Source organism: Hyla sarda, chromosome 1 (genome assembly GCF_029499605.1).
Source record: "Hyla sarda isolate aHylSar1 chromosome 1, aHylSar1.hap1, whole genome shotgun sequence".
NCBI classification, from domain to species: Eukaryota; Metazoa; Chordata; class Amphibia; order Anura; family Hylidae; genus Hyla; species Hyla sarda.
This window is the reverse complement of record NC_079189.1, coordinates 257629369-257642597: the sequence shown is the minus strand read 5'-3', so window position 1 is coordinate 257642597 and position 13229 is coordinate 257629369. Positions and strand designations below refer to the sequence as shown.

At 50.2% G+C, this 13229-nt stretch overlaps 13 pseudogenes; all 13 read left to right on the top strand.

Moving 5' to 3' along the window:
* Positions 1-43: 43 nt before the first annotated feature.
* Positions 44-163, top strand: LOC130331448 (5S ribosomal RNA; annotated as a pseudogene).
* A 284-nt stretch (positions 164-447) lies between these two features.
* Positions 448-567, top strand: LOC130325320 (5S ribosomal RNA; annotated as a pseudogene).
* An 82-nt stretch (positions 568-649) lies between these two features.
* LOC130352528 (5S ribosomal RNA) lies at positions 650-769 on the top strand (annotated as a pseudogene).
* An 82-nt stretch (positions 770-851) lies between these two features.
* LOC130330615 (5S ribosomal RNA) lies at positions 852-971 on the top strand (annotated as a pseudogene).
* A 3491-nt stretch (positions 972-4462) lies between these two features.
* On the top strand, positions 4463-4582 carry LOC130326589 (5S ribosomal RNA; annotated as a pseudogene).
* An 876-nt stretch (positions 4583-5458) lies between these two features.
* Positions 5459-5578, top strand: LOC130352847 (5S ribosomal RNA; annotated as a pseudogene).
* An 878-nt stretch (positions 5579-6456) lies between these two features.
* Positions 6457-6576, top strand: LOC130346398 (5S ribosomal RNA; annotated as a pseudogene).
* A 700-nt stretch (positions 6577-7276) lies between these two features.
* LOC130331728 (5S ribosomal RNA) lies at positions 7277-7396 on the top strand (annotated as a pseudogene).
* An 879-nt stretch (positions 7397-8275) lies between these two features.
* LOC130319776 (5S ribosomal RNA) lies at positions 8276-8395 on the top strand (annotated as a pseudogene).
* Positions 8396-9453: 1058 nt separating this feature from the next.
* LOC130326578 (5S ribosomal RNA) lies at positions 9454-9573 on the top strand (annotated as a pseudogene).
* Positions 9574-10457: 884 nt separating this feature from the next.
* LOC130352959 (5S ribosomal RNA) lies at positions 10458-10577 on the top strand (annotated as a pseudogene).
* A 1868-nt stretch (positions 10578-12445) lies between these two features.
* LOC130352931 (5S ribosomal RNA) lies at positions 12446-12565 on the top strand (annotated as a pseudogene).
* Positions 12566-12842: 277 nt separating this feature from the next.
* On the top strand, positions 12843-12962 carry LOC130352436 (5S ribosomal RNA; annotated as a pseudogene).
* Positions 12963-13229: the final 267 nt, after the last annotated feature.

The window sequence follows — 13229 nt, the reverse complement described above, 5'->3', positions numbered from 1 at the left end:
GATATATTGATGCTTAAATGCACAATATAAAAATCAAGAAGCTGTCAACGGCCATCCTAAGCTGAATGCGCCTGCTCTCGTCAGATCGCAGACTGCTACCCAGCTTAGGGCCCGGTAAGTACCAGCATGGGAGACTGGCTGGGAATCCCAGGTGTCGTTGCCATTTTGCTCTGTTGCCGCCTTCTGTTCCGATTCCGAAAAGGATTTATTGATGCTTAAATGCACAGTATACAAAGTGTGAAGCTGTCAACGGCCATCCTAAGCTGAACGCCCCTCCTCTCGTCAGATCGCAGACTGCTACCCAGCTTAGGGCCTGGTAAGTACCAGCATGGGAGACTGGCTGGGAATCCCGGGTGCAGTTGACATTTTAATCTGTTGCCGCCTTCCGCTTCGATTCGGAAAATTATTTATTGATGCTTAAATCCACAATATAAAGGGCGAGAAGCTGTCAACGGCCATCCTAAGCTGAACGCGCCTGCTCTCGTCAGATCGCAGACTGATACCCAGCTTAGGGCCTGGTAAGTACCAGCATGGGAGACTGGCTGGGAATCCCAGGTGTCGTTGACATTTTGCTCTGTTGCCGCCTTACGCTCCGATTCCGAAAAGGATTTATTGATGCTTAAATCCACAGTATACAGGGTGTGAAGATGTCTATGGCCATCCTAAGCTGAACGCGCCTGCTCTCGTCAGATCGCAGACTGCTACCCAGCTTAGGGCCCGGTAAGTACCAGCATGGGAGACTGGCTGGGAATCCCAGGTGTCGTTGACATTTTGCTCTGTTGCCGCCTTCCGTTCCGATTCCGAAAAGGATTTATTGATGCTTAAATGCACAGTATACAAAGCGTGAAGCTGTCAACGGCCATCCTAAGCTGAACGCGCCTGCTCTCGTCAGATCGCAGACTGTTACCCAGCTTAGGGCCTGGTAAGTACCAGCATGGGAGACTGGCTGGGAATCCCGGGTGCAGTTGACATTTTAATCTGTTGCCGTCTTCCGCTTCGATTCGGAAAATTATTTATTGATGCTTAAATCCACAATATAAAGGGCGTGAAGCTGTCAACGGCCATCCTAAGCTGAACGCGCCTGCTCTCGTCAGATGGCAGACTGATACCCAGCTTAGGGCCTGGTAAGTACCAGCATGGGAGACTGGCTGGGAATCCCAGGTGTCGTTGACATATTGCTCTGTTGCCGCCTTACGCTCCGATTCCGAAAAGGATTTATTGATGCTTAAATCCACAGTATACAGGGTGTGAAGATGTCTATGGCCATCCTAAGCTGAATGCGCCTGTTCTCGTCAGATCGCAGACTGCTACCCAGCTTCGGGCCTGGTAAGTACCAGCATGGGAGACTGGCTGGGAATCCCGGGTGCAGTTGCCATTCTGCTCTGTTTCTGCTCCGATTCCGAAAATTGTTTATTGATGCTTAAATCCACAGTATCCACAGTATCCACAGTATCCACAGTATCCACAGTATACAAAGTGTGAAGCTGTCAACGGCCATCCTAAGCTGAACGCGCCTGCTCTTGTCAGATCGCAGACTGCTACCCAGCTTAGGGCCTGGTAAGTACCAGCATGGGAGACTGGCTGGGAATCCCAGGTGCAGTTGACATTTTAATCTGTTGCCGCCTTCCGCTCCGATTCGGAAAAGGATTTATTGATGCTTAAATCCACAATACACAGGGTGTGAAGCTGTCAACGGCCATCCTAAGCCTGAACGTTCCTGCTATCCTCAGATCGCAGACTACTGCCCGGCAGATACCGGCATGGGAGACTGGCTGGCAATCCAAGGTGCCATTGACATTTTGCTCTGTTGCCGCCTTCCTCTCCGATTAATAAAAATATTTATTGATGCTTAAATTCACAATATACAAGGCGTGAAGATGTCAACGGCCATCCTAAGCTGAACGCGCCTGCTCTCGTCAGATCGCAGACTGCTACCCAGCTTTGGGCCCAGTAAGTACCGGCATGGGAGACTGGCTGGGAATCCCGGGTGCAGTTGACATTTTGCTCTGTTGCCGCCTTCCGTTCCGATTCCGAAAAGGATTTATTGATGCTTAAATGCACAGTATAAAAATCATGAAGCTGTCAACGGCCATCCTAAGCTGAACGCGCCTGCTCTCGTCAGATCGCAGACTGATACCCAGCTTAGGGCCTGGTAAGTACCAGCATGGGAGACTGGCTGGGAATCCAGGGTGCAGTTGACATTTTAATCTGTTGCCGACTTCCGCTTCGATTCGGAAAATTATTTATTGATGCTTAAATCCACAATATAAAGGGCGTGAAGCTGTCAACTGCCATCCTAAGCTGAACGCGTCTGCTCTCGTCAGATCGCAGACTGCTACCCAGCTTAGGGCCCAGTAAGTACCGGCATGGGAGACTTGCTGGGAATCCCGGGTGCAGTTGACATTTTGCTTTGTTGCCGCCTTCCGCTCCGATTCCGAAAAGGATTTATTGATGCTTAAATCCACAGTATACAGGGTGTGAAGCCGTCTACGGCTATCCTAAGCTGAATGTGCCTGTTCTTGTCAGATCGCAGACTGCTGCCCGGCAAGTACGGGCATGGGAGACTGGCTGGCAATCCAAGGTGCTATTGACATTTTGCTCTGTTGCCGCCTTCCTCTACGATTCCGAAAAGGATTTATTGATGCTTAAATGCACAGTATAAAAAGCATGAAGCTGTCAATGACCGTCCTAAGCTGAATGCGCCTGCTCTCGTCAGATCGCAGACTGCTACCCAGCTTAGGGCCCGATAAGTACTGGCATGGGAGACTGGCTGGGAATCCCGAGTGCCGTTGACATTTTGCTCTATTGCTGCCTTCCGCTCCGATTCCGAAAATAATTTATTGATGCTTAAATCCACAGTATACAAGGTGTGAAGCTGTCGACGGCCATCCTAAGCTTAACGCGCCTGCTCTCGTCAGATCGCAGACTGGTACAGATCTTAGGGCCCGGTAAGTACCGGCATGGGACACTGGCTGGGAATCCCGGCTGCCGTTGACATTTTGCTCTGTTGCCGCCTTCCGTTCCGATTCCGAAAAGGATTTATTGATGCTTAAATGCACAGTATAAAGGGCGAGAAGCTATCAACGGCCATCCTAAGCTGATTTCGCCTGCTCTCGTCAGATCGCAGACTGCTATCCAGCTTAGGGCCTTGTAAGTACCAGCATGGGAGACTGGCTGGAATCCTGGGTGCAGTTGACATTTTGCTCCGATTCCGAAAATTATTTATTGATGCTTAAATCCACAGTATACAAAGTGTGAAGCTGTCAACGGCCATCCTAAGCTGAACGCGCCTGCTCTCGTCAGATCGCAGACTGCTACCCAGCTTAGGGCCCAGTAACTACCGGCATGGGAGAGTGGCTGGGAATCCCGTGTGCAGTTGACATTTTGCTCTGTTGCCGCCTTCCGTTCCGATTCCGAAAAGGATTTATTGATGCTTAAATGCACAGTATAAAAAGCATGAAGCTGTCAATGGCCATCCTAAGCTGAACGTGCCTGCTATCGTCAGATCGCAGACGGCTACCCAGCTTAGGGCCCGGTAAGTACTGGCATGGGAGACTGGCTGGGAATCCCGGGTGCCGTTGACATTTTGCTCTATTGCTGCCTTCCGCTCCGATTCCGAAAAGAATTTATTGATGCTTAAATCCACAGTATACAAGGTGTGAAGCTGTCGACGGCCATCCTAAGCTTAACGCGCCTGCTCTCGTCAGATCGCAGACTGGTACAGATCTTAGGGCCCGGTAAGTACCGGCATGGGACACTGGCTGGGAATCCCGGCTGCCGTTGACATTTTGCTCTGTTGCCGCCCTCCGTTCTGATTCCGAAAAGGATTTATTGATGCTTAAATGCACAGTATACAAAGTGTGAAGCTGTCAACGGCCATCCTAAGCTGAACGAGCCTGCTCTCGTCAGATTGCAGACTGCTACCCAGCTTAGGGCCTGGTAAGTACCAGCATGGGAGACTGGCTGGGAATCCCGGGTGCAGTTGACATTTTAATCTGTTGCCGCCTTCCGCTCCAATTCGGAAAAGGATTTATTGATGCTTAAATCCACAGTATACAGGGTGTGAAGATGTCTGCGACCATCCTAAGCTGAACGCGCCTGCTCTCGTCAGATCGCAGACTGCTACCCAGCTTAGGGCCTGCTAATTACCAGCATGGGAGACTGGCTGGGAATCCCAGGTGTTGTTGACATTTTGCTCTGTAGCCGCCTTCCGCTCCGATTCCAAAAAGGCTTTATTGATGCTTAAATCCACAGTATACAGGGTGTGAAGCAGTCTACAGCTATCCTAAGCTGAATGTGCCTGTTCTTGTCAGATCGCAGACTGCTGCCCGGCAAGTACGGGCATGGGAGACTGGCTGGCAATCCAAGGTGCTATTGACATTTTGCTCTGTTGCCGCCTTCCTCTCCGATTCCGAAAAGAATTTATTGATGCTTAAATGCACAGTATAAAAAGCATGAAGCTGTCAATGGCCATCCTAAGCTGAACGCGCCTGCTCTCGTCAGATCGCAGACTGCTACCCAGCTTAGGGCCCGGTAAGTACTGGCATGGGAGACTAGCTGGGAATCCCAGGTGCCGTGGACATTTTGCTCTATTGCTGCCTTCCGCTCCGATTCCGAAAATAATTTATTGATGCTTAAATCCACAGTATACAAGGTGTGAAGCTGTCGACGGCCATCCTAAGCTTAACGCGCCTGCTCTCGGCAGATCGCAGACTGGTACAGATCTTAGGGCCCGGTAAGTACTGGCATGGGACACTGACTGGGAATCCCGGCTGCCGTTGACATTTTGCTCTGTTGCCGCCTTCCGTTCCGATTCCGAAAAGGATTTATTGATGCTTAAATGCACAGTATACAAAGTGTGAAGCTGTCAACGGCCATCATAAGCTGAACGCGCCTGCTCTCATCAGATCGCAGACTGCTACCCAGCTTAGGGCCTGGTAAGTACCAGCATGGGAGACTGGCTTGGAATCCCGGGTGCAGTTGACATTTCAATCTGTTGCCGCCTTCCGCTCCGATTTGGAAAAGGATTTAATGATGCTTAAATGCACAGTATAAAGAGCGTGAAGCTGTTAACGGCCATCCTAAGCTGAACGTTCCTGCTCTCGTCAGATCGCAGTCTGCTACCCAGCTTAGGGCCCGGTAAGTACCAGCATGGGAGACTGGCTGGGAATCTCAGGTGTTGTTGACATTTAGCTCTGTAGACATTTTGCTTCGATTCCGAAAAGGATTTATTGATGCCTAAATCCACAATATACAGGGTGTGAAGCCGTCTACGGCTATCCTAAGCTGAATGCGCCTGTTCTTGTCAGATCGCAGACTGCTGCCCGGCAAGTACGGGCATGGGAGACTGGCTGGCAATCCAAGGTGCTATTGACATTTTGATCTGTTGCCGCCTTCCTCTCCGATTAAAAAAAATATTTATTGATGCTTAAATCCACAGTATACAAGGCGTGAAGATGTCAATGGCCATCCTAAGCTGAACGCGCCTGCTCTCGTCAGATCGCAGACTGCTACCCAGCTTAGGGCCCGGTAAGTACTGGCACGGGAGACTGGCTGGGAATCCCGGGTGCTGTTGACATTTTGCTCTATTGCTGCCTTCCGCTCCGATTCCGAAAATAATTTATTGATGCTTAAATCCACAATATACAAAGCGTGAAGATGTCAACGGCCATCCTAAGTTGAACGTGCCTGCTCTCGTCAGATCGCAGATTGCTAGCAAGCTTAGGGCCCAGTAAGTACCATCATGGGAGACTGGCTGGGAATCCCGGGTGCAGTTGACATTTTGCTCTGTTGCCGCCTTCCGTTCCGATTCCGAAAAGGATTTATTGATGCTTAAATGCACAGTATAAAAAGCATGAAGCTGTCAATGGCCATCCTAAGCTGAACGCGCCTGCTCTCGTCAGTTCGCAGACTGCTACCCAGCTTAGGGCCCGGTAAGTACTGGCATTGGAGACTGGCTGAGAATCTCAGGTGTTGTTGACATTTTGCTCTGTAGCTCTGTAGACATTTTGCTCCGATTCCGAAAAGGATTTATTGATGCTTAAATCCACAGTATACAGGGTGTGAAGATGTCTACGGCCATCCTAAGCTGAATGCGCTTGTTCTCGTCAGATCGCAGACTGCTACCCAGCTTCGGGCCTGGTAAGTACCAGCATGGGAGACTGGCTGGGAATCCCGAGTGCAGTTGACATTTTGCTCCGATTCCGAAAATTATTTATTGATGCTTAAATCCACAGTATACAAAGTGTGAAGCTGTCAACAGCCATCCTAAGCTGAACGTGCCTGCTCTCGTCAGATCGCAGACTGGTACAGATCTTAGGGCCCGGTAAGTACGGGCATGAGACACTGGCTGGGAATCCCGGCTGCCGTTGACATTTTGCTCTGTTGCCGCCTTCCGTTCCGATTCCGAAAAGGATTTATTGATGCTTAAATGCACAGTATAAAGGGAGAGAAGCTGTCAACGGCCATCCTAAGCTGAACGTGCCTGCTCTCGTCAGATCGCAGACTGCTACCCAGCTTAGGGCCCGGTAAGTACCAGCATGGGAGACTGGCTGGGAATCCCAGGTGTTGTTGACATTTTGTTCTGTTGCCGCCTTCCGCTCCGATTCCGAAAAGGATTTATTGATGCTTAAATGCACAGTATAAAAAGCATGAAGCTGTCAATGGCCATCCTAAGCTGAACGCGCCTGCTCTCGTCAGATTGCAGACTGCTACCCAGCTTAGGGCCCGGTAAGTACTGGCATTGGAGACTGGCTGGGAATCCCAGGTGCCGTTGACATTTTGCTCTATTGCTGCCTTCCGCTCCGATTCCGAAATTAATTTATTGAATCTTAAATCCACAGTATACAAGGTGTGAAGCTGTCGACGGCCATTCTAAGCTTAACGCGCCTGCTCTCGTCAGATCGCAGACTGGTACAGATCTTAGGGCCCGGTAAGTACCGGCATGGGACACTGGCTGGGAATCCCGGCTGCCGTTGACATTTTGCTCTGTTGCCGCCTTCCGTTCCGGTTCCGGTTCCGATTCCGAAAAGGATTTATTGATGCTTAAATGCACAGTATACAAAGTGTGAAGCTGTCAACGGCCATCCTAAGCTGAACGCTCCTGCTCTCGTCAGATCGCAGAATGATACCCAGCTTAGGGCCTGGTAAGTACCAGCATGGGAGACTGGCTGGGAATCCCGGGTGCAGTTGACATTTTAATCTGTTGCTGCTTTCCGCTCCGATTCGGAAAAGGATTTATTGATGCTTAAATGCACAGTATAAAGGGCATGAAGCTGTCAATGGCCATCCTAAGCTGAACGCGCCTGCTCTCGTCAGATCGCAGACTGCTACCCAGCTTAGGGCCCGGTAAGTACCAGCATGGGAGACTGGCTGGGAATCCCAGGTGTTGTTGACATTTTGCTCTGTAGCCGCCTTCCGCTCCGATTCCGAAAAGGCTTTATTGATGCTTAAATCCACAGTATACAGGGTGTGAAGCAGTCTACGGCTATCCTAAGCTGAATGTGCCTGTTCTTGTCAGATCGCAGACTGCTGCCCGGCAAGTGCGGGCATGGGAGACTGGCTGGCAATCCAAGGTGCTATTGACATTTTGCTCTGTTGCCGCCTTCCTCACCGATTCCGAAAAGGATTTATTGATGCTTAAATGCACAGTATAAAAAGGATGAAGCTGTCAATGGCCATCCTGAGCTGAACGCGCCTGCTCTCGTCAGATCACAGACTGCTACCCAGCTTAGGTCCCGGTAAGTACTGGCATGGGAGACTGGCTGGGAATCCCGGGTGCCGTTGACATTTCGCTCTATTGCTGCCTTCCGCTCCGATTCCGAAAAGAATTTATTGATGCTTAAATCCACAGTATACAAGGTGTGAAGCTGTCGACGGCCATCCTAAGCTTAACGCGCCTGCTCTTGTCAGATCACAGACTGGTACAGATCTTAGGGCCCGGTAAGTATCGGCATGGGACACTGGCTGGGAATCCCGGCTGCCGTTGACATTTTGCTCTGTTGCCGCCTTCCGTTTCCGATTCCGAAAAGGATTTATTGATGCTTAAATGCACAGTATACAAAGTGTGAAGCTGTCAACAGCCATCCTAAGCTGAACGCGCCTGCTCTCGTCAGATTGCAAACTGATATCCAGCTTAGGGCCTGGTAAGTACCAGCATGGGAGACTGGCTGGGAATCCCGGGTGCAGTTGACATTTTAATCTGTTGCCGCCTTCCGCTCCGATTCGGAAAAGGATTTATTGATGCTTAAATCCACAGTATACAGGGCGTGAAGCTGTCAACGGCCATCCTAAGCTGAACGCGCCTGCTCTCGTCAGATCGCAGACTGCTACCCAGCTTAGGGCCCGGTAAGTACCAGCATGGGAGACTGGCTGGGAATCCCAGGTGTTGTTGACATTTTGCTCTGTAGCCTCCTTCCGCTTCGATTCCGAAAAGGATTTATTGATGCTTAAATCCACAGTATACAGGGTGTGAAGCCGTCTACGGCTATCCTAAGCTGAATGTGCCTGTTCTTGTCAGATCGCAGACTGCTGCCCGGCAAGTACGGGCATGGGAGACTGGCTGGCAATCCAAGGTGCTATTGACATTTTGCTCTGTTGCCGCCTTCCTCTCTGATTCCGAAAAGGATTTATTGATGCTTAAATGCACAGTATAAAAAGCATGAAGCTGTCAATGGCCATCCTAAGCTGAACGCGCCTGCAATCGTCAGATCGCAGTCTGCTACCCAGCTTAGGGCCTGGTAAGTACTGGCATGGGAGACTGGCTGAGAATCCCGGTTGCCGTTGACATTTCGCTCTATTGCTCCGATTCCGAAAAGAATTTATTGATGCTTAAATCCACAGTATACAAGGTGTGAAGCTGTCAACAGCCATCCTAAGCTTAACGCGCCTGCTCTCGTCAGATCGCAGACTGGTACAGATCTTAGGGCCTGGTAAGTACCGGGATGGGACACTGGCTGGGAATCCTGGCTGCTGTTGACATTTTGCTCTGTTGCCGCCTTCCGTTACGATTCCGAAAAGGATTTATTGATGCTTAAATGCACAGTATACAAAGTGTGAAGCTGTCAACCGCCATCCTAAGCTGAACGCGCCTGGTCTCGTCAGATCGCAGATTGCTACCCAGCTTAGGGCCCGGTAAGTACCAGCATGGGAGACTGGCTGGGAATCCCAGGTGTTGTTGACATTTTGCTCTGTAGCCGCCTTCCGCTTCGATTCCGAAAAGGATTTATTGATGCTTAAATCCACAGTATACAGGGTGTGAAGCCGTCTACGGCTATCCTAAGCTGAATGTGCCTGTTCTTGTCAGATCGCAGACTGCTGCCCGGCAAGTACAGGCATGGGAGACTGGCTGGCAATCCAAGGTGCTATTGACATTTTGCTCTGTTGCCACCTTCCTCTCCGATTCCGAAAAGGATTTATTGATGCTTAAATGCACAGTATAAAAAGCATGAAGCTGTCAATGGCCATCCTAAGCTGAACGCGCCTGCTCTCGTCAGATCGCAGACTGCTACCCAGCTTAGGGCCCGGTAAGTACTGGCATGGGAGACTAGCTGGGAATCCCAGGTGCCGTGGACATTTTGCTCTATTGCTGCCTTCCGCTCTGATTCCGAAAATAATTTATTGATGCTTAAATCCACAGTATACAAGGTGTGAAGCTGTCGACGGCCATCCTAAGCTTAACGCGCCTGCTCTCGTCAGATCGCAGACTGGTACAGATCTTAGGGCCCGGTAAGTACTGGCATGGGACACTGGCTGGGAATCCCGGCTGCCGTTGACATTTTGCTCTGTTGCCGCCTTCCGTTCCGATTCCGAAAAGGATTTATTGATGCTTAAATGCACAGTATACAAAGTGTGAAGCTGTCAACGGCCATCATAAGCTGAACGCGCCTGCTCTCATCAGATCGCAGACTGCTACCCAGCTTAGGGCCTGGTAAGTACCAGCATGGGAGACTGGCTGGGAATCCCGGGTGCAGTTGACATTTCAATCTGTTGCCGCCTTCCGCTCCGATTCGGAAAAGGATTTAATGATGCTTAAATGCACAGTATAAAGAGCGTGAAGCTGTTAACGGCCATCCTAAGCTGAACGTGCCTGCTCTCGTCAGATCGCAGACTGCTACCCAGCTTAGGGCCCGGTAAGTACCAGCATGGGAGACTGGCTGGGAATCTCAGGTGTTGTTGACATTTTGCTCTGTAGCTCTGTAGACATTTTGCTTCGATTCCGAAAAGGATTTATTGATGCCTAAATCCACAATATACAGGGTGTGAAGCCGTCTACGGCTATCCTAAGCTGAATGCGCCTGTTCTTGTCAGATCGCAGACTGCTGCCCGGCAAGTACGGGCATGGGAGACTGGCTGGCAATCCAAGGTGCTATTGACATTTTGATCTGTTGCCGCCTTCCGCTCCGATTCGGAGAAGGATTTAATGATGCTTAAATGCAGAGTATAAAGAGCGTGAAGCTGTTAACGGCCATCCTAAGCTGAACGCGCCTGCTCTCGTCAGATCGCAGACTGCTACCCAGCTTAGGGCCCGGTAAGTACTGGCACGGGAGACTGGCTGGGAATCCCGGGTGCTGTTGACATTTTGCTCTATTGCTGCCTTCCGCTCCGATTCCGAAAATAATTTATTGATGCTTAAATCCACAATATACAAAGCGTGAAGATGTCAACGGCCATCCTAAGTTGAACGTGCCTGCTCTCGTCAGATCGCAGATTGCTACCAAGCTTAGGGCCCAGTAAGTACCATCATGGGAGACTGGCTGGGAATCCCGGGTGCAGTTGACATTTTGCTCTGTTGCCGCCTTCCGTTCCGATTCCGAAAAGGATTTATTGATGCTTAAATGCACAGTATAAAAAGCATGAAGCTGTCAATGGCCATCCTAAGCTGAACGCGCCTGCTCTCGTCAGTTCGCAGACTGCTACCCAGCTTAGGGCCCGGTAAGTACTGGCATTGGAGACTGGATGAGAATCTCAGGTGTTGTTGACATTTTGCTCTGTAGCTCTGTAGACATTTTGCTCCGATTCCGAAAAGGATTTATTGATGCTTAAATCCACAGTATACAGGGTGTGAAGATGTCTACGGCCATCCTAAGCTGAATACGCTTGTTCTCGTCAGATCGCAGACTGCTACCCAGCTTCGGGCCTGGTAAGTATCAGCGTGGGAGACTGGCTGGGAATCCCGAGTGCAGTTGACATTTTGCTCCGATTTCGAAAATTATTTATTGATGCTTAAATCCACAGTATACAAAGTGTGAAGCTGTCAACAGCCATCCTAAGCTGAACGTGCCTGCTCTCGTCAGATCGCAGACTGGTACAGATCTTAGGGCCCGGTAAGTACCAGCATGGGAGACTGGCTGGGAATCCCGGGTGCAGTTGACATTTTGATCTGTTGCCGCCTTCCGCTCCGATTCCGAAAAGGATTTATTGATGCTTAAATCCACAGTATACAGGGTGTGAAGATGTCTACGACCATCCTAAGCTGAATGCGCCTGTTCTCGTCAGATCGCAGACTCATACCCAGCTTCGGGCCTGGTAAGTACCAGCATGGGAGACTGGCTGGGAATCCCGGGTGCAGTTGACATTTTGCTCTGTTTCTGCTCCAATTCCGAAAATTATTTATTGATGCTTAAATCCACAGTATACAAAGTGTGAAGCTGTCAACGGCCATCCTAATCTGAACGCGCCTGCTCTCGTCAGATCGCAGACTGCTACCCAGCTTAGGGCCCGGTAAGTACCAGCATGGGAGACTGGCTGGGAATCCCGGGTGCAGTTGACATTTTGCTCTGTTGCCGCCTTCCGCTCCGATTCGGAAAATTATTTATTGATGCTTAAATGCACAGTATAAAGGGCGTGAAGCTGTCAACGGCCATCCTAAGCTGAACGCGCCTGCTCTCGTCAGATCGCAGACTGCTACCCATCTTAGGCCCGGTAAGTACCAGCATGGGAGACTGGCTGGGAATCCCAGGTGTTGTTGACATTTTGCTCTGTAGCTGCCTTCCGCTCCGATTCCGAAAAGGATTTATTGATGCTTAAATCCACAGTATACAGGGTGTGAAGCCGTCTACGGCTATCCTAAGCTGAATGTGCCTGTTCTTGTCAGATCGCAGACTGCTGCCCGACAAATACGGGCATGGGAGACTGGCTGGCAATCCAAGGTGCTATTGACATTTTGCTCTGTTGCCGCCTTCCTCTCCGATTCCGAAAAGGATTTATTGATGCTTAAATGCACAGTATAAAAAGCATGAAGCTGTCAATGGCCATCCTAAGCTGAATGCGCCTGCACTTGTCCGATCGCAGACTGCTACCCAGCTTAGGGCCCGGTAAGTACTGGCATGGGAGACTGGCTTGGAATCCCGGGTGCTGTTGACATTTTGCTCTATTGTTGCCTTCCGCTCCGATTCCGAAAAGGATTTATTGATGCTTAAATGCACAGTATAAAGGGCGAGAAGCTGTCAACGGCCATCCTAAGCTGAACGTGCCTGCTCTCGTCAGATCGCAGACTGCTACCCAGCTTAGGGCCCGGAAAGTACCAGCATGGGAGACTGGCCGGGAATCCCAGGTGTCGTTGACATTTTGCTCTGTTGCTGCCTTCCGCTCCGATTCCGAAAAGGATTTATTGATGCTTAAATCCACAGTATACAGGGTGTGAAGATGTCTGCGACCATCCTAAGCTGAATGCGCCTGTTCTCGACAGATCGCAGACTCCTACCCAGCTTTGGGGCTGGTAAGTACCAGCATGGGAGACTGGCTGGGAATCCCGGGTGCAGTTGACATTTTGCTCTGTTTCTGCTCCGATTCCGAAAATTATTTATTGATGCTTAAATCCACAGTATACAAAGTGTGAAGCTGTCAACGGCCATCCTAAGCTGAACGCGCCTGCTCTCGTTAGATCGCAGACTGCTACCCAGCTTAGGGCCCGGTAAGTACCAGCATGGGAGACTGACTGGGAATCCCTGGTGCAGTTGACATTTTTCTCTGTTGCCGCCTTCCGCTCCGATTCGGAAAATTATTTATTGATGCTTAAATGCACAGTATAAAGGGCGCGAAGCTGTCAACGGCCATCCTAAGCTGAACTCGCCTGCTCTCGTCAGATCGCAGACTGCTACCCAGCCTAGGCCCGGTAAGTACCAGCATGGGAGACTGGCTGGGAATCCCAGGTGTTGTTGACATTTTGCTCTGTAGCCGCCTTCCGCTCCGATTCCGAAAAGGATTTATTGATGCTTAAATCCACAGTA